Raw genomic sequence first — 19624 nt, forward strand, 5'->3', positions numbered from 1 at the left:
GGGATCAATGTTCATCTTACTGTCCCATCTCCTTTATTAATGCTGACATTAGGATCTATGTGAAAGCCCTGGCGACCGGCCTGACCCTAGCTCTTCTCTGTCTTATTCATCCAGATCAATGCAGATACATGCCAGTTCGGATAACTCACCACTGCATTTGTAGTGCACAGACGCCTCTTTCTCGGATGGAAGACTTAGACTGTACGCTGGCACTCCTGCTTTTAGATTTCTCTAAGGCCTTCGACACAGTCTCTTGGGACTTCATGGATATGGTCCTTTTGCGGGCAGGTCTGGGAGTTGTGTTCCGCCGAATGGTCTGTGATTACTGTAATCCGATTGCCCAGTTCTGGGTGAACGGTCTTTTGTCCGCCCCCTTTCCTATCCAGCAGGGTACGCACCAGGCTGCCCGCTTCCTCCCTGTTGTTCGCCTTGGCGATAGAGCCCCTGGCGTGTCTTATACGATGCGACAGCCGGGTGTGTGGATTGTGGTGGGGAAATGGATTAGGGTACCGCATAGCGCTATATGCGGATAATATCCTCCTGTTCCTTGGGGACCCTCTGATCTCTGGACTCCAGTGCCTGGAGATCCTTCATCTGTATGGTGATGTGTTAGACCTTCAAATCAATGCAGGCACATCTTGACGGGAGGAGGAGATGTGGGGTACGGATATCCCCACCCAGCGCACTTCTTTTAAGTACCTCAGATTTCAGGTGTCCTATTTCCCCAACCTGGCCTGGGCTCTTAACTTTCAAGGGCTAGCTCGGGCTCTTGATTGGGACTTGCAACACTGGGCCACCCTCCCCCTTAATCCCTTGGGGGGCACTGTACTGTTTAAGATGGTGTGTCTCCCCCACTTCTTATGGGACGGGGCGAGTCAGGAGCTCTCTGTGGTTCTTGGATGCCCTCTGGATTCGTCACCACGTAATGTGTTGCTGGGGCTGGTGGTGAAACCAGGGTCCCACAGGCTCAGAAAACGTTCCCTGTTTGATAGCTGTTAGAAATGGGATTACACGCCGGTCTGGTTAGACCTAGAGAAATCACTCATCAACAGCGCGCCTTTACCTGCCCTGCTCACTATGGATCGCTCCCATCTGCCTCATTCTAGATACATTCTCCTCAATACTAGACGTGCCCTACTGAGAATAGAGCAGACACACAAATCGAAATGAAGACTCAATAAGTCTAACATAATCTCTTTGTGGCGGAACCCCTCGCTAAAGCTGGAAGGAAAAATGCTCCACTGGGAACCCTGGTCTAGGAACGGCATAAACTTAGTAAAAGACCACTATGAAGGACCCCATCCATTGCCTTTCTCAACGCTTCAAACCCTACACAATTTAACGCCTATGGATTTTTACGATTTCCTGAAGTTGAAAGCTCTCCTCTCAGTGCGGACCATTAAACCCTACGACCCGTGGCTCACTCTTCAGATACCACAAATCTTGGAAGCAGGCCATACTGTCTCAAAAATATATAAACTCCTGCTACCCCTCCCTAGAAAATCGCACAAACAAAATGAGCACAAATGGGAATCAGAACCTAATTCTACCAACCTCATGTTCGACGGGACAGAATATATAACACAGCCTTCTCAAATAAAATTTCTCCTAACCTGTCTCAAACCAAATATATGTTACTCAATAGATCATACTGGACTCCGGAAAAACTTTTTAAACTTTGCTTAAGAGAGAATCCGACATGCTGGAACTGTACCTCAGCTATCGGAGATCTTGCTCACATGCTTTTGACTTGCTCCTCATTACAGCTATATTGGGGAAAAATGTATAAATGTATAGAACACCTTTTTAATTTCAAACCCTCTAGAGAATTCTCATACATCATCTTATGCGTACTTGACCCAATACTAGCTAACGATAATGACCGTCAGCTGTTGGACCTCTTGCTCACCCTAGCTTGAAAAAGTCATATTGTGTAAGGGGAAGAATGCTAAAGATGTGTCCTTTACTATTTGGCAAGAGTGGCTATCTTTCCTAAGAGGAGCTGACAATCCTGCACTGTATACTTCTCCACGGCGTATATCTCATAAGAAACTTTGGAAATCCCTAGACGCTTCTTCATTCTCATTTGATCTCCCGTGATCTCCTCTTACTGTATTGTATGTAACTCCATGGTAACTCCACTGTCCCGACTTTAACCACGCTACTTGTGAGCATGCCGCTTGTAATAATTTGTAGTAATTTGTAATAACCAGCTCCGTACACTGCTGTATCAACACTTGCTACTTTCATGTTGACACTGGGTGTTCCAACAGGTACTTGAGTATGCAAACTTGTATGTATCATCCAATTGTATGTATTATTTTGAGTCTGACCCATTTATAGTATATTGTTTTGCTTTATTTTCTTTCTTTTCATTTCATTCTCTTTTCATGTATCCGTTATTTCTTGATTGTATTTTCTTGCATATATTTTTCAATAAAAATGACTTGATTAAAAAAAAATGGGATTTCCGGTTGTCTAAGAATTGCGCCTAAGCCAGACAGAAACCACCACTCTAGTCAGGGCAAGGGAGTTAAACGCTGAAGATAACCCCTGCTCACCCCCTTGGTATCTTTGCACGAGCAGTCAGGCTTATCCCAGAGGCAATGTGTAAAGCGTTTGCGCAACACCCACACACTAGGCACACCACAAAAAAACTCCACACAAGGTTACATCAAAAATAGCCTTTGTATTATCATAAACACATTAGAAACATTACACATTTACACTGTACCTATTGGCACAAGGCAATATTCACAAAGGATTATATACAGGACCATGCCAATCGGGCCATTGTCAGAACCATCACAATGCAGGTAGTAAATGTAGAACACAACCAGTAATTACTGACCAAATACTGTACTGCATTATATCCTGCCACATAAATCACAATATGCAATCAGCATCACATTAGGCGTAAAACACATTATGTGCCAATCTCCGGAGTAAGATATCATATTAGGCAGTAAACATCACCAACATAAACACAGTATGCCCTAATCATGGGGCCTAAGACACTGAAACTGACCCCAGGCCAACTGGCCTTTTCTACGGGCTCAAATGCCCTCTGTCCCAAATGTCAGGGCTTACTCCAGGGCTATCCAATTAGCCCTCTGGCTGCCAATGAAGCAAGCAAAGTATGCAATTGCGCTGGGGCGTGGGGTGCAGCTCACCCCTATCTTATCATATAGAAGTGACCCCCAAACATGGCAGCTGCCCATGCTGGTGCAGTGCATGTGTCAAAATGTAGGCCAGAACTGGACACTGGCACCACTGTGCCGGGGAGGAACCACTGGGACTCTCTAAAACCAATGTGCCCAACGTTGCAGCTGCCCTCTGTCCGGGGGGACAGCTGTGAACGAAAACAAAGAGGCACTGGCACTTCTGTGCCTCTAGAGCGACTATGGGGGAAGGCACCGACAATGTGCCTCAGCATACCACCCCACCAGGTTCACAACTTGGCCCCACTCACCGGGCTCTGTGGGGGACTTTTTTCCAGCCTCCCTCGATCTCCAGTGGTGCAGCCGGACCAGATGCCTCCTGGTGCAGTGCGGTCCTTCAGTCGCATCTGCCTCTCTCTCTGGATCTAAGGCGCCCCCAAGGCGCCGGCTCTCCATCTGCCTGGCCCCACCTGCCACCAGACTTCCTCCTGACTTCTCTTCCGATTTCTCAACAACACGCAAGGCTTGCCTTTCCTCCCGGAAGCTCCCCCATAGACAGGCACAGCCTTGCCTGCCTTCCTGGCCGTAGGGAACGAAGTCTCCCGTAGCTCCACACTCCTCCTCTGGTCCCACAGGACACAGCAACTCAGGGTGGGTTCCCGCTAGCTGCTGGGCAAGGGTACGGAGGGCAGTCTCCGAGGTCTCCACTATCTTTGCTGGGCACCACGCGGGGTTCCCACCAGCAACACAGGAATCCCGCCCACTTCCAGGCACAAAGTTGCCTGACTTCTGGTTTCGCTGGCCGATTGCCGCAGGATTAGAGCTAGTGAGCGCACATCCAAAGAGCCATCAAGGGCTCTAAATACTCCTTCACTTGCTCCTCAACAGTAGGGGAGCTGGGCACAGTGCCTCCCAGGCCAGTAATGAGCCAGCAGCACTTTGTCTCAGGAAGAACACAGGCAGGCCAGCACACCGGGTCTACTGTGCAAAACAGCAGTTCCTCCAGCAGGGCAGCAGATCAGCCCTGCGCAAGCCCTCTCCTTGTGGCCCGGGTTTCAGTAGCGAAAAAGTCAAATCGCCAAAGTCCTCAGCGCAGAGCTGGGCCCAGGCAGGCCAGCTCACAGGGCCCTCCAGCAGGGAGGTAGTCCCTCGTGGCGGTTCCTCCTGGAGACCAGCAGCAGCAAGGCTCCCAGCAAGCACAGGAACAGCAAACCTTTCATGGGGTCACAGACCCTATATTTACATTACATCTTGGCTTTGTCTGCCCATGCACAGGGCTTGGGGGAACCAGCCAAAACTGGTTCGGAGGGAATTGGAGCACTCTGTTTATAAGGCTCCTCTTCCCCTTTGTCAAGTGGGGGCTCGTCATCAGAAACACCACAGGAGGGCGGAGCCAGCATTCTACAGGCTAGGCACCGACCTATTCAGGGACCAGTGACTTCTCCTCCCACTACTCCAAATGCAGATGTCCCATTCAGCCTAGTGCTGACTCACTCTGCCCCTCCTGGAGCCACACACACCTCACCAGCCCTTGTCACAAAAAAAGCCAGACATGCAATTCACATCAGGCAGGCTGACACGTAGCACACCGAAATGCCAACTTCTAAAAGTGTTTCAGAAAATTGGGTGGTGATGAACAGAGTGTCTGAATTAAGCAGACCACTCTTACCCAGTCCAAAGATCAGGGCTTGATCCATCACCGTTTTTTAGCTCACTGCACCATCCCAGCTCAGAACTTGGCTATATGCAAATTAGTCTGACCCTGGCCCAGTGCACCATCAGGATTCAAGCAAACCGGGCCGAAGACGGCTGTAATGCCAGAAACCGGTCCCCGGGAGCTTGTTTCCTTCCCAGTGTAAGAATTGGCTTTTGTAGTTTGGTTTGCCCTGTTCCCATCATGCACTGGGACAGGAAAAGACTAATTTGCATACAGCCAGGTTCTGAAACTGGGATGGTGCAGTGAGCTAAAAAACGGTGTTGGATCTAGCCCTGATCTCTTGACTGGATGAGAGTTTTCTGCTTAATTCAGAGACTCTGTCCCTCACCACCCCTTGTTGTAAACTTCTAAAAGTGGCATTTCTAAAATAGTTATAATAAATCTGCGCACACCATTGTGCAGTATTTATTATTATCATTCCAAATATACTAAACTTGACCATGCTGCTCCTCTCATATCAGGAATTACCACTGAAATACTTATCAGGGAATCCCCAATGCATTCTTATGGGAGGGCAGCCTCACAGTAGTGAGAAACCAAAATGGTTGTTTATCACTACCAGGACATGTCACACACTTAAAGTAACTTGTCCTACCTTTTACCTACAATGCACCCTGCCCATAGGGCTAGCTATGGCCTACCTTAGGGGTGACTGACATGCAGTAAAAGGGGGGTCGCAGACATGGCACACACTTTAGGTGCCACGTCACAACTGCAGTAACACTGCCCGCACAGGCCCTGCAATGGGAGAGGCCTGAGATAGGTTTGAAAGGCTACTTTGGTAGGTGGCGCAATCAGCGCTGCAAGCCCACCAGTAGGATTTAATTTACCAGCCCTAGGTATATGAGATTCCACTTTACAGTGGAGTGACAGGTAAACTGAATAAGCCAAACAGGCGTGGACCAATCTTACCATATGTAACAAGGAGAGCACACGCACTTTAAACTGGACAGCAGTGCTAAAGTGCCCAGGGTCCTAGAACCACCAACACCAGATCAGAAAAAAGGCTAGGAGAAAGGCAAAAAGTTTAGGGAGAGATCTCGCCTGGGGGTAGACTGATGTTTGCAACAGTTAAAGCCTATTTATGTTGCATGTGGGTATCCCCATAAGCATCAACGGGTGTGGGGGAAATGGTGCTTTTTCCATTGACTGTCAATATAATGCAGTTGCTGGTTTCCGCTGCGATGTTACCATGTTTTGATGTAGCATTCTATGCACAGTTCTGTCTGTATGTGCTAATTAATGTCTGTGCTGCAAAACTTGTAATAAAGTTGGTTAATAAAAGAAATTATCCATTGGTGATTTTTTATATTTATTTAGAGCCCAAGCCACTTGTCAACTAAACACGCTGAACTTTCATGAGAGGTAATCATGTGGCATCTATCAGTTGTAAAGTGCTTGTCTGTCCTGGCCTGGGTTTGCACCATGTAAAACTACCAAAAATAAAATGCAGATTCTGTCTGTCACTCCAGCTCTAATCTCATCCGATGTGAAGTAAGGAAAAAGCATTAATATTTGATGTCAGGAAAATATATCCATCTAATAATTTTGGCTGCATTGCACAGTGTAAAACTATAGAACCTGGGATCAATCCCAGCTCGCCTGCTTGCCAAAATCATATGATCGTTTGCAAATGGTTTATTTCACCAAGCTACCTTTTTATTCATTATGACATAGGTGAGGACCTTCGAATACAATAGTTCAAGATGTGTGCTGCACAAAAACCTCTCTTGTCTTTTATTTAATAGCCTTTAAAGTTGCTCAATCTGTAATAAGAATGTTGGCCAAATTGAGTGTCATCAGTGCATGGGCTGGAATCGTTCTCACTTCATGGTTAAAAACACTCACTTTTAATAAGTACTTTTCAAATAATCTGATGTACTAAGGAAAAAAAACAAAAAAAAACAAAAAATAGAACTTTTTTGAACACATCGTATCCCTTTTTAACAATGTTTGCTGCATGATTAAAATTCCAAATATTTTCAAAGCTTGGCTCGTGTAGGGACATTTAGAGCGAGATCTAACACTTGGCTTGGGTCTGAGATGGTTCTCCCTGTTAATCTGTTGACTTGCCCACCTCTAGCTTGTGAGGTCTCAGTACATGAGCACCCACCAGGTCCAAACATCTCTAAACCTTCCGCATCCAAGTGAAGCATCAGTACAGTATCAGTTGTGTGAAGAAAATCTTCACATGTGATACTGTCAGAGACTGATCAAGGTCTAACTCAGGACTCACCTAACTATCTTTTCCTGAAATCCCCAAGTCAGTAGATATTTTTTCAGTGGAGGTCGAAAAACTAGGTACGTCTGTGTCTGATAGTTTCAGATGACATGGGGGACCACTTGCCAATGATGAACAGAGCTCTCAAGAATCTGATGTTCTTCCAGTTTAGGTTTTACCTTTGCACTATGGATTTAGTAGTCCTGTCGACTTCTATCATGAAAACTACACCACAAATAACAGATGGTAAAGTAAAAGGACAGTATGATATCCTGATACCTGGACCTGGGAAACATGAGAGCTCTGGAAAAAAAAGATCGAACAGCTCTCCTCATCCTTCGAAAAGATGCTAGTGCATTTAATGAAAAGGCTTAGTTAAGCAGTTAGGATGAGCACTGGAGGAATACCTTGTTACAACATTGTAAAAGTTGTGCACTATGATACATGCTTGAACTTTGATGGTGCTGCAGTTTGTGGTACATGTTGCCATTTCAGACTTCTCTCAGTAGCTCCTGGAGGAAAACATTACTCCCTCTTTGGATTTCCCAGGAAAAGAAGGCGAGGGACAGTGAAGGTGCGGTGCATGCCCCAATCTGAGAGTCAGGTACCTGACTGAGTTTCAGTCTCTCCCCAGCAATGCCTGCTTTATTAGTCTTCAACAAAAAGGCCAACTACATCTAGTCATTTGACCTTGGAAACAGGCTGCAGGCACCAAATGGGTAGGACAAAGAAATGACAACATTCTAAAAGTAAAAAGGACAATTGATGGAGAGAATGCTGCACAATGTCAAACATTCACCCCAATACAGAGATCTTGGCCTAAATCCATCGTTTTTTTGCTCCCCATGCCTTTCCAGTTCAGAACCAGACATATACAAATCAGCCTTGACCCTGTTCCCCATGGTAACAGTCCAGCCCGAACTGTACTGGGATGAATGTTTAAGATTGTGCAGCATTCCGTCTATCAATTGTTCTTTTTGCATTTGTCATCCCGAGTGCGAGGGGTGTGCCCAGATATGGTTCCAGTGCTCTCCATACCACCAGAGGTAAATAAATCAATCAATCATAGCATTTGTAAAGCGCACTACTTACCCGTGAGGGTCTCAAGGCACTGGGGGGTGGGGAATGCTGCTACTGCTCGAAAAGCCAGGTCTTGAGGAGATTTCTGAAGGTTAGCAGGTCTTGGGTCTGCCGTAGGTGGATGGGGAGGGTGTTCCAGGTCTGGGAGGTGAGAAGGGAAAACGATCTACCACCGGAGGTCACTCTACGGATGCGGGGGACTGTGGCGAGGTCGGCAGATCAGAGCTGGCAGGTGGAGTTGTATAAGCTGAGTCGGCTGTTGAGGTACGCTGGTCTGGTGTTATGGAGTGCCTTGTGAGCGTGGGTGAGGAGCTTGAAGGTTATCCTCTTGTTGATGGGAAGCCAGAGAAGGGGTCTCAGGTGGGGTGTGATGTGGCTGCGGGGAGGGATGTCCAGGACCAGGCATGCAGAGGCATTCTGGATGCGTTGAAGCAGTTTCAGGAGTTTGGCTGAGGCTCCTGCGTAGTGGGCGTTTCCGTAGTCCAACCTGCCGCTGACGAGGGCCTGGGTGACCGTTCTTCTCGTTTCTGTGGGGATCCACTTGTAGAACTTGCAGAGCATGCGGAGGGTGTTGATGCAGGAGGAGGAGACAGCGTTGACCTCCTTAGTCATGGAGAGGGTGGAGTCGAGGATGGCCCCTAAGTTTCGTGCGTGGTTGGTGGGTGTTGGAGCTGTTCCCAGTGTGGTCGGCCACCAGGAGTCATTCCAGGCAGAGGGGGTGGATTCAGGGATGAGGACCTCCGTCTTGTCAGAGTTCAGCTTCAGTCGGCTGTTCCTCATCCATTTGGCGACAGCCTTCATTCCTTTATGGAGGTTGGTTTTGACTGTGTGGGGGTCCTTGGTGAGGGAGTGGATCAGCTGGGTGTCATCGGTGTAGGAGATGATGTTGAGGTCGTGCAGTCGGGCGACGTGGGCAAGCAGTGCCATGTAGATGTTGAACAGCGTTGGGCCGAGGGATGAGCCCTGGGGTATGCCACATTGATCTTAGTGGCTTTCAAGTAGAAGAAGGGAGGCGGACGCTCTGTGTTCTGCCAGAGAGGAAGGAGGTGGTCCATTCCAGGGCCTTCCCTTGGATCCTGGCGTTGTGGAGGCGTGTTCATAGTGTGCGGTGGCAGACTGTGTCGAAGGCAGCTGACAGGTCCAGGAGGATGAGGGCCGCGGTTTCTCCGTTGTCTAGCAGGGTCCTGATGTCATCAGTGGCGGCGATAAGGGCAGTCTCGGTACTGTGGTTGCTGCGGAATCCAGACTTGGACGGGTCCAGGATGCTGTTCTCCTGGAGGTAGCGGGTCAGTTATTTGTTAACGGTCTTTTCCATGACCTTCGCCAGGAACGGGAGCAGGGAGATGGGCCGGAAGTTCTTGATGTCCTTGGGGTCCGCCTTGGGTTTCTTGAGTAGGGCGTTGATCGCGGTGTGCTTCCAGCTCTCCGGGAAGGCTGCTGTCTCGAAGGAGATATTAATGGTTTTCCAGAGGTGGGTGCGATGGCGGTGCTGGCTTTGTTGAAGATGTGGTGTGGGCATGGGTCTGACAGAGATCCGGAGTGAATGGTGTTCATGATCTTGATGGTGTCATCGTCGTTGATGTTGGTCCAGGAGAGCAGGTGGTTGGTGCGGATTGTGGTCATGGGGCGGCGGTCTCAGTGGTTGTCGGGGCGGTTGTGGCGTTGAAGCTGTTGTGGATGTCTGCGATCTTGCGATGGAAGAAGGTGGCGACCGAGTCGCACAGGTCTTGCGAAGGTGGGATGTCGGTGTTGGAGCTGGGGTTGGAGAGTTCCTTCATGATGTTGAAGAGCTCTTTGCTGTTGTGTGCATTGTTGTCTAGGTGCTGTTTGAAGGAGGCCCTTTTGGCTGATCTGATGAGGTGATAGTGTCTGCAGGTGGCGTTTTTGTGGGCTGCGTAGCTGTCCGGTGTCTATTCACGGAGCCACTTCTTCTGTTTTCGGCAGGTTTGCTTGGAGGCCAGGAGGTCTTCAGTGAACCAGCTGGCTTTCTTGCTGGTGTGATTGTTGGAGGATTTCTTGTGCGGGCGGTGCTGTTGGCGCAGTCGTCGATCCACTGTCTGAGGTTGCGGGCGGAGGTGTAGGTGTTGGTGGGGTCAGCGGGTGGGCTTTGGGCGAGGGTGGTGGTTAGCTGCTCTTCGATGACTTTGCTCCAGCAGCTGTGAGGCATCTGTTGGGTGCGGTGGTGCATAGTGGATTTCTGGAAGGTGAAGTGGATGTTGCGATGGTCGGTCCAGTGGAGTTCGGTGGTGTGGTTGAATGAGACGTGGGGGCTTGCGGAGAAGATGGGGTCGAGCGTGTTGCCGGCGGAGTAAGTGGGTGTTGTGACGAGTTGTCTGACTTCGAAATTGGCTAGGTTGTCGATCAGGGTGGTGGAGTTGGTGTCGTTGTTGTTTTCGAGGTTGAAGATCAAGTCCCCGAGGAGGATGTAGTCCGTGGAGGCGAGGGTGTGTGAGCTGATGAATGCGGCGATGGAGTCGCTGAACTGGCGTCGGGGTCCAGGGGTTCTGTAGATGGGGGTTCCTCTGAGGGTGGTGTTGGGGTCGGTGTAGATCTGGAAGTGCAGGTGTTCGGCGGTGCTGAGGGTGTTGTTGGTGCTGGTCGAGACTCTGAGGGTGTTCCTATGGACAATGGTAATTCCTCCTCCTACTCTGTTGGTGCGGTCCCTGTGGGAGATCTTGTAGCCTTCCAGGTGGCTATGGCGATGTTGGGTGCCGAGGAGTGGTTCAGCCAGGTCTCTGTCAGGAAAGCGACGTCTGGGAAGGTTCAGTCGAGAAGGTCCCAGAGTTCAATGGCGTGTTTGCGGGCGGAGCGGGTGTTGAAAAGGATGCAGCGAGGTAGTTGGCTTCTTTCCTAGTCGGTGGGTTGGCAGGTCGTGTGCTGGTGAAGCTGCAGTTCCGGCAGGGGAAGGGTCCTTGGATGTGCTTCGGGGTGGCCAGGCTGCATGCGTGTTCTTGTCCGGTGTTGAGTGCGTGGATGGTGTTTGCGTCGTAGCAGTGTTGGGAATGGCGGGGTTCAGGGGTTCTGGCGCTGGGTGCAGTCCAGGCGCAGACGGGTTTGCCCATATGAAGGGGAGGTGGGAGGGAGCAGCAGCTGGGAGGCGTGAGGGAGCAGACGAATGAGAGTGGGGGCGGGCCGCAGGGGGAGCAGTGGCGGGAAAGTGAGATCGGCGGAGGGTACGGAAGGAAAAAAAGAGGGGCACAGCACAGACAGGAGAAACAAGGGGCGAGAAAAACAGGTACAGAAAACAATAAAAACAATTACAGTACAATACAGGCACAATACAATACGGATAAATTACAATACAATACGGGCAACAACCAAGCAAGCAAGCAAACCGAAGGGCCTACCACTGGCCACCAGGGATGAGGCGCAGGTGGTAGCCTGCGGGTGGAGTAGGGCCTCAATCTCACGGCAGAGCGGCAGCAGGGCTGATGGGCCCAACACACTGGTAGTACTATGCTGCGTGGGGAGCGACCTGCCTAAACAGGGTCAAGGGTCGCTCCCTTCACCGCGCAGCGGCTGCCATAAGAAGGGGAGGTGGGAGGGAGGAGCACCTGGGAGGCGGGAGCGAGCGGACGAATGGGAGCGGGGCAGGGCCGCAGGGGACGCAGCAGTGGGAAAGCGGGATTGGCGGAGGGTACGGAAGGAAAAAAAGAGGGGCACAGCATAGACGGGGGAATAAGGGGTGAGAAAAATGGGTACAGAAAACAAACAATTACAGTACAATACAGGCACAATACAATATAGGTACAATTACAATACAATACGGGCAACAAGCAAGCAAACCTAGGGCCTACCACTGGCCACCATGGATGAGGTGCAGGTGGTAGCCTGCGGGTGGAGGAGGGCCTCGATCTCACGTCAGAGCAGCAGCAGGGCTCAAGAGTGCAACACATTGGTGGTGCTGTGCAGCGTGGGGAGCGACCTGCCTAAACTGTTTCAAGGGTCGCTCCCTTCACCGCGCAGTGGCCCCCATAAGAAGGGGAGGGAGGGTGCGGACGAATGGGAGCAGGGGGGGGGGGCGCAGGGACGCAGCGGCTGGAAAGCGGGATCGGCAGAGGGTACAGAAGGAAAAAAGGGGCACAGCAGAGGCAGGGGAAATTAAGGGGCGAGAAAAACGGGTACAGAAAACAATAAAAACAATTACAGTACAATACAGGCACAATACAATATGGGTGCAATTACAATACAAAACGGGCCTCAACCAAGCAAACCTAGGGCCTACCACTGGCCCTCAGGGATGAGGGGCAGGTGGTAGCCTGCAGGTGGAGGAGGGCCTCGATCTCACAGCAAAGTGGCAGCAGGGTTTTAAGGGTGCAACACACTTGTGGTGCTGTGCGTCGCGGGGAGAGACCTGCCTAAACAGGGTCACGGGTCGCTCCCTTCACTGCGCAGTGGCCGCCATAAGAAGGGGAGGTGGGAGGGAGGAGCAGCTGGAAGGCAGGAGGGTGCGGACGAATGGGAGTGGGGGGCGGGGCCGTAGGGACGCAGCAGCAGGAAAGCAGGATCGGCGGAGGGTACGGAAGGAAAAAAGGGGTACAGCAGAGACAGGGGAAATAAGGGGCGAGAAAAACGGGTACAGAAAACAATAACAATTATTACAGTACAATTCAACCACAATACAATACAGGTATAATTACAATACAATACGGGCAACAACCAAGCAAGTAAGAAAACCTAGGGCCTACCACTGGCCACCAGGGATGAGGTGCAGGTGGTAGCCTCTATGTGGAGGAGGGCCTCGATCTAACGGCAGCAGGGCTCAAGGGCGCAACACACTGGTGGTGCTGTGTGGCATGGGGAGTTACCTGCCTAAACAGGGTCAAGGGTTGCTCCCTTCACAACGCAGCGGCCACCATAAGATGGAGAGTTGGGAGGGAGGAGCAGCTGGGAGGCGGGAGGGAGCAGACGAAGGGAAGCGGGGGACGGGGCCGCAGGGGATGCAGCAGCGGGAAAGCGAGATCGGCAGAGGGTACAGAAGGGAAAAAGAGGGGCACAGCAGAGACAGGGAAATAATGGGTGAGAAAAACGGGTACAGAAAACAATAAAAACAATTACAGTACAATACAATACGGGCAACAACCAAGCAAGCAAGCAAACCTAGGGCCTACCACTGGCAACCAGGGATGAGGCGCAGGTGGTAGCCTGTGGTTGGAGGAGGGCCTTGATCTCACTGCAGAGCAGCAGCAGAGCTCAAGGGCGCAACACACTGGTGGTGCTGTGCGGCGTGAGAATCGACCTGCCTAAACAGGGTCAAGGGTCAAGCTAGCCTAGCTGATGACGTTGATGCCCCGAAACTGGTCCCAAGATGCTTGTTGATTGTGAATACAGAATCTCTAGGCAACATAATGGTCAAAGAAGTTTTGGTAAACCAAAGATTACCAATAATGATATTAAACCCAATGTATCAATATTCATTACATAATGGTTGATTTTATTTGTACAACATGTTAAAAAGAAGGCTCAAATTATGTCAATCCTTAAATTGAAAAAAATATATATAATGACAAGACAAAATGTTAACAAAAGATGATAGTGAAAAACAATATCACAATGAAATTGATATGACTGAAGACTTTTGATATAATTTTCACACAATGATACGTAAATGATCACAAAAATAGATATAACATCCAACTATATACAAGCAATACAAATGACTATATATAACGAGACACATTGAAATAAAAAGAACAAGAAAAAGCAGGAAATTGATAAAATAATACAATGTTGCTTCTTCAGAAAATCGACGTTTCAGCAAACATGGCATGAAGGGAGAAACCTAAAATTTTAAAGTACATTGGGTAACGACGTCTTTCAGGTGTAGTATTAAGTTTGGCGTACTCATTTCACCATCTGTGAATACAAAAGCATGTGAAAGTGAAATAGAATAATGCTCAAAATGAGAAAAAGAGGAAAGAAAAAAATATGATGCGATCTAAAAAATGACAAGCCATTATCAAAATGAGGCTCCAATTGTTTTACACAAAATAGAATAGAAAGAAATAAGACAAAACAGATTTTGTCTAATAGAAAAGAAAATCAAAAAGTTTTATGAGCTCACCAGAACCAATCTAAAGCAGATGTCTGTACAAATATATGTATTTCGATGGAAGGCCACCGGGGGGCAGTGAAAAGTTCTAAACAAGTGGATACTTAAAATAAATAAGTGGATCTTTAGATTGGTGTTTGTAACTGCAAGTCCCAATTGAATGGGACTCAAATGAAATAAATACATAGTAAAAGGGAAGAAAATGTAGCTTATAAAATATAGATAAACCAATGAATGTGTTAGGAATAGATCCCATCAGACATTGCGGATGTCAATGCTAGTTTGGACAATATCTATACACAAAGGGAATAATGAATGTCAAGACGGAAAAGGCATCTAGAAATAGCATGGTAGACTTGGTCTTGATGACTTACAAATGCGAGATAAATCCCTATAACTTTAATTAGTGATGTAGACTACTCATAAAAGTGAAGCTTGAAGGGAACAGATCCTATGATGTAAACCCAAACTGAATTCTTGATCACATGAGACACATAGGGGCCCATTAGGATGTAGGGTGGATCGCTACCGCCCGCATGGCGGTGGCGATCCGCCCTACATCCTAACCTGCCCGCCATCCATTCTCTCCCGCCATATTAGAATGGCGGGGGTACCACGGCGGATGGGAAGACCGTCTGCTGCTTTTCCGCCCGGTCGACAAGTCGACTGGGCAGAAAAGGGTTTAATATGGTGGCGGTGTCTGCTAGACACAGCCATCCATATCAGGATGCAGGCGGGGGGCAGGCTTTCCCTGGCTGCAACGGATTTAGAGGTTGGGGACCCATTGCGGGCCCCCAGGATGTTGGGAAGGTGGGGGGCACATGGGAGGTACCTATGGTACCCCCCTGCATGTGCATGCACAACATGGCAGGCACAACGAGGTGCCTGCCACGTTGTGCATCCATATGCACATCATGCAATTATGGCATTGCGGCGTGTGCTGCTGAGAACACCGCCCACCGCAATGTTAAAAATGCAGGATGCATCCTAATCTCCTACAAAGTCCGCCCGCCATCAAAATGATGCCTAATGATGCCCAAAGTCTTCAAAATTGCATCACTATTAGGGAAGCGATCCAGCTTCTGGGCCTCATTTAAACAGGGCACACATTAAAATATAGAGAATAAATGTATATGGATATTGCCACATATTTGGGACGAAAAAAGAAAAGCTTGACGGTTACGTAGATAGTTGACAAACAATAAATGTTATTCTATTGCCACACAAAATGCGAAAAAGGAAAGTGCCTAAGCGGCAGCTTAACTGTTCAGGAACTGACAACCTAAGACGCGGTCACTAACCAGTACTTGCATTAAACTTACCTCATATCTGCGTCCACGAAGGATAATTTGCAAAACTTTGCAACGGAGCTGGGAGTATTTATGAGAGTGCGTTGACCATGTAGGTAACATTGAATCACTGACAATATCGACGATCAAAATATCGACCTGCGGGGAGCGTGGCCAAGATAGCAGGCAGAGTAGGACGTGCTTTTACAGTCATCCGGCGCCACGAGAATCATCGATTTGTCTAGCACCCTTTTCGGTGCCCATCCAGGCACGAATTTGGGATGCCCAGTGCCCCGTTGCTGCTCTGCCGTGATCCGGAACTCCATTTCGCCACGATGGACCGTGGCAGCGTGGTAGTCGGATGTGCGGCCTGCACCCACGCGAGGCCTAGGCGGTGATCTGGGCCCAGCTGCAGGAGAGAGCGGGACTGCGGCCGCGGTGTGGTGCGATACCCGACAGCTGGAGCGGGAGCGCTCTAGGGCCTGGACGACCTAGTGTGAGGTCTCCCCCAACTTGCTGGTGAGGCCTTGTGACTCCGCCGAGGGTGTGCTTAGAGACTCTGGAGCGCACTGAGGCCTGAACGAAGAGGAGGTGCGGAGCGGCGCCGCTTACCGGGGACAGCAGAGCCCGGCCCCCCCCATAATCATCGGTGTTGGGAGGCCTGCCGGCACACGCGCCTCGTGGCCACGGAACCTGGAGGAGCCTAGGCGGCGTGGCGAACGCCGGCGAGGAGGCAAGCAGCGGGAACTGAGACGGGGCTATGTGAGCGGGGCCCGACCTTTCCAAACAGGGGGAGTGCAGTGCGGTTAGAAGAGCAGGAGCCGCGGACCTGAAGCGGGCTCCGCGGCAGCGTAGCTGGCGCCCAAGCGAGAGTGGCACTAACCAGGAGGAGAGCTACACCGGGCACGCATCGGTGCACAAGAGGAGGTGAGGAGTAGAGTGGGGGCGTGTGACTCGCGGTCCGCATTCTCGGCGGACGGAGCATGCCCGGCTTTGGAGGGTGGAGTGAGGCGAGTGACCTGTGTCTGTGGCTGTCCCCCCACCCGGCTGGAGTTCCAGTGGCCGCACACAGTTCGGGAGACCTAGGGGAGACAGAGGCGCACCCCCCCGCAGCGAGCTAGACTCTTGTGGCAGAAGCGCCCTGGATATGTGAATACCCCACCATCTTGCCCCGTGAAGTGGGACTATCCTGGTCGAGCATTGTCTGGACGGTAGCCTGGGTAGGGCAGCAGTGGTGAGACACAGCAGAGCTGCTGGGGGAGGCTTGAAAGACCCCATATCCTGGTTGGTAGCGGTTGCTGTTGACCATCGTCGAGGTGGCGACCTCAAGGCGGCGCTGGTCTGGTGTTGCTAATAGCTCCTTACGTGTGCTTACAACCTGGAACGCGTGTGCAGGAGGAAGGGCTGCGTGGAGTTCAGAAGTTGGAGAGCAAATGGTCTGCTAGGTGTGGCCTGGAAACTGGGCTTGAGGCCTCGCCGGTTTTAGGGTTCAGAGACCTTCGTTGCTGTGTGGAGATCAGGCGGCACTGGACGGGCGTGGTGACCCCCCCTATCTATCTTGAGATCTGGCTCCGGGACTAGACGAAAGTCATTATGGCGACGACTAGACCAAAGAAAGATAAACCTGGGAAAGACGGGATATTAAAAGGGGCGACGCAGCCTGCATCGCCGGTCACCCACAAGTTCCCACGACGGGGTGAGAACGAGGAACCCTCAACCAAGGCCTTCATGATTTAACTTTTTGCGGCCATTAATGAAGATATATCGAAGCTGCGCTCCCAACTAGCATCTAATCTCCGCGAGGTGCGGAGGGACGTAGATGGAGTGAGGGAGCGTGTCGCGACGCTGGAGGAGCACGACTTTGGGACGGCAGAGGACATCCATCGACTTCAGCAAGACGTGATTCGTCTGACTGAGCAGATCTACAAGCTCATACCGAAGACTTGGAGAATAGGTCCCGCCGCGATAACATTAGGATACGTGCAGTGCCTTGGAAAGGAGAGGGGTCGGACTTTCGGGAGTATGTAGAAGCACCGCCTGAATGAGGAAGTCCTGCAAGCCATACGGATGGACCGAGTAGGATTACCACAGGGTCCCAAAGCCCCTCCCACTGATATCTTGGTGTGCGTCCATGACTTTCAGCTGAAGAAGCGGATCCTACGAAAGGCGCACGACTTCAATCCCCTTCAGTTCCGGGATCATCGCACCTTGTTATTTCAGGATCTGGCAGCTTCTACACTGCTGAAACGGCGGGAATTTAAGCCTGTCACCACTCACCTACGACAGCAAAATGTACACTACTCCTGGGGGCATCCATTCCGGCTCGTCTTCAGGTGGCAGAATAAGCTGGTCCAGGTCCGATCCTTGGAAGTGGCCATGGACCTTTTGGGTTTGGAGCGGCCTGACTCCTCGCCTGATGGTAGCAGCTCATCTAATAGGCGACGGTGATGCTCTGTGGATTGGCAAAAAGTGGGCAGGCCTGTGCCTGCAAGGAGGCCCGACCTGTCAGCAAGCATGCAGGAGAGGGGTGCTGCGGTTGCTTCTGTTGCCCTGGTGACTGAAGCAGCAACGGGCGACCGTGAGGCGGCCTCGTGAGGCCTGGAGAGGGTTGATTGCAGGCACCGGAGGGGGCTGCCCCTACGAGGTAACACTTGTGCTTTATGTCCTTGCTTGTGAGGGAGTCCTATATCACGAACTGGAGGAATATTGACTGGTGCCATGTCCCCCTGCCTTTGGGGTCTGTTTTACTCTGTTTTTTGTATTGTGTTTCTCTTCTTGGGTTTTTGGTGGGGGTGGGGTGGTGGGATAGGGGGGGCAGTGGTGGTAGCGGGGGATTGATCACTTATGGCAAGGGGCTGGTTGAGTGGTCCTCACACACATGGTGGGCCAGTGGAGGGGGGTCTGGAAGGGGGGTAGACCACACAGAGGGTGCTAGATCTGGCTTGTTTGGGCGGCTCCATGACACAAATGGTAGTTGGGGTGGGATAAAGGATGGGGGAGTCAATTACTCGATAGCTCGGTGTAGATGGTTGGGGTGGATGGCCCCTGAGGAGCATTATCGTTGGTCCTATCGATGATGCCGATTACTCAAGGGATGTGGAATGTTAAGGGGCTGAATTCTCCCCAGAAACGCCAAAAGATTTGGAAATATATCATTGACCACCAGTTAGATGTAGTTGGCCTTCAAGAGACCCATGTGACTAAATCAGAAGACTCACACCTTAAGCACAAACAGTTCCCACTTATTTATAGGTCCTCCGAGCAGAGGGGAGTGGCCCTTATGTTCCGCTCGGCCTTGCACTTTCAGCCTATGGGAGTACAGAGTGATAAGGAGTGGCGCTGGGTCATGGTGAAGGGCCTCCTGCGGGGCAGACTATGCACCTTTATCGTACTGTATGCACCTAACACTGGCCAGAATGGATTCCTCCAAATCCTCTTGGGGAAAGTCACAGATTTTGCAGAGGGGCCATTGATTATCATGGGGGACTTCAATTTGGTGTGGCAGAAGGACCTAGAAAGCACTCATTCACAGAGATCCGACATGGGTTTGTTTTCCTCTGAAGACTTTAGACATGGGCCTTTTTGATGCATGGCGTTCCCTGTACCCCCAATCTAGAGACTACACTTTTTTTCCCACGTTCATTGCTCTTATGCCCGACTTGACCACTTCTTCATGAGTCAGTCCCTCCTAGGCGACCTCCGCGAGGCCAAGATTTTCCCACTGTCCGTTTCCGATCATAGCTTGCTTGCAGTGTGCTTTCATTGGGGCGTGAAGGGTAAGACCAGCCTAGATGGTATTTCCCGGCATCCCTGGTTCGGGACAAAACCACCTGTAACACTCTGAGGGGAGTTATAAATGAGTTTTTTGCACTTAATGATCCGGTGGACACTTCAGTTTTCACCACATGGGACGCCTTTAAAGCGTGTGTTCGTGGGCATTGCCTGGCCCTGAATAGACAGCGTGGTCGAGAAAGGGAGCAATTAGAGGAGGAGCTCTCCACTCTAGAGAAAGCACACAAGGTGAACCCCTCCAGACAAGCATTGCGGCAGCTAATGGCAGTTAGAGGTAAACTCCGGGCACATTACAACAACAGGGCAGAATAT

This window comes from Lissotriton vulgaris, chromosome 4_1, assembly GCF_964263255.1.
Source record: "Lissotriton vulgaris chromosome 4_1, aLisVul1.2, whole genome shotgun sequence".
Taxonomy (NCBI): domain Eukaryota; kingdom Metazoa; phylum Chordata; class Amphibia; order Caudata; family Salamandridae; genus Lissotriton; species Lissotriton vulgaris.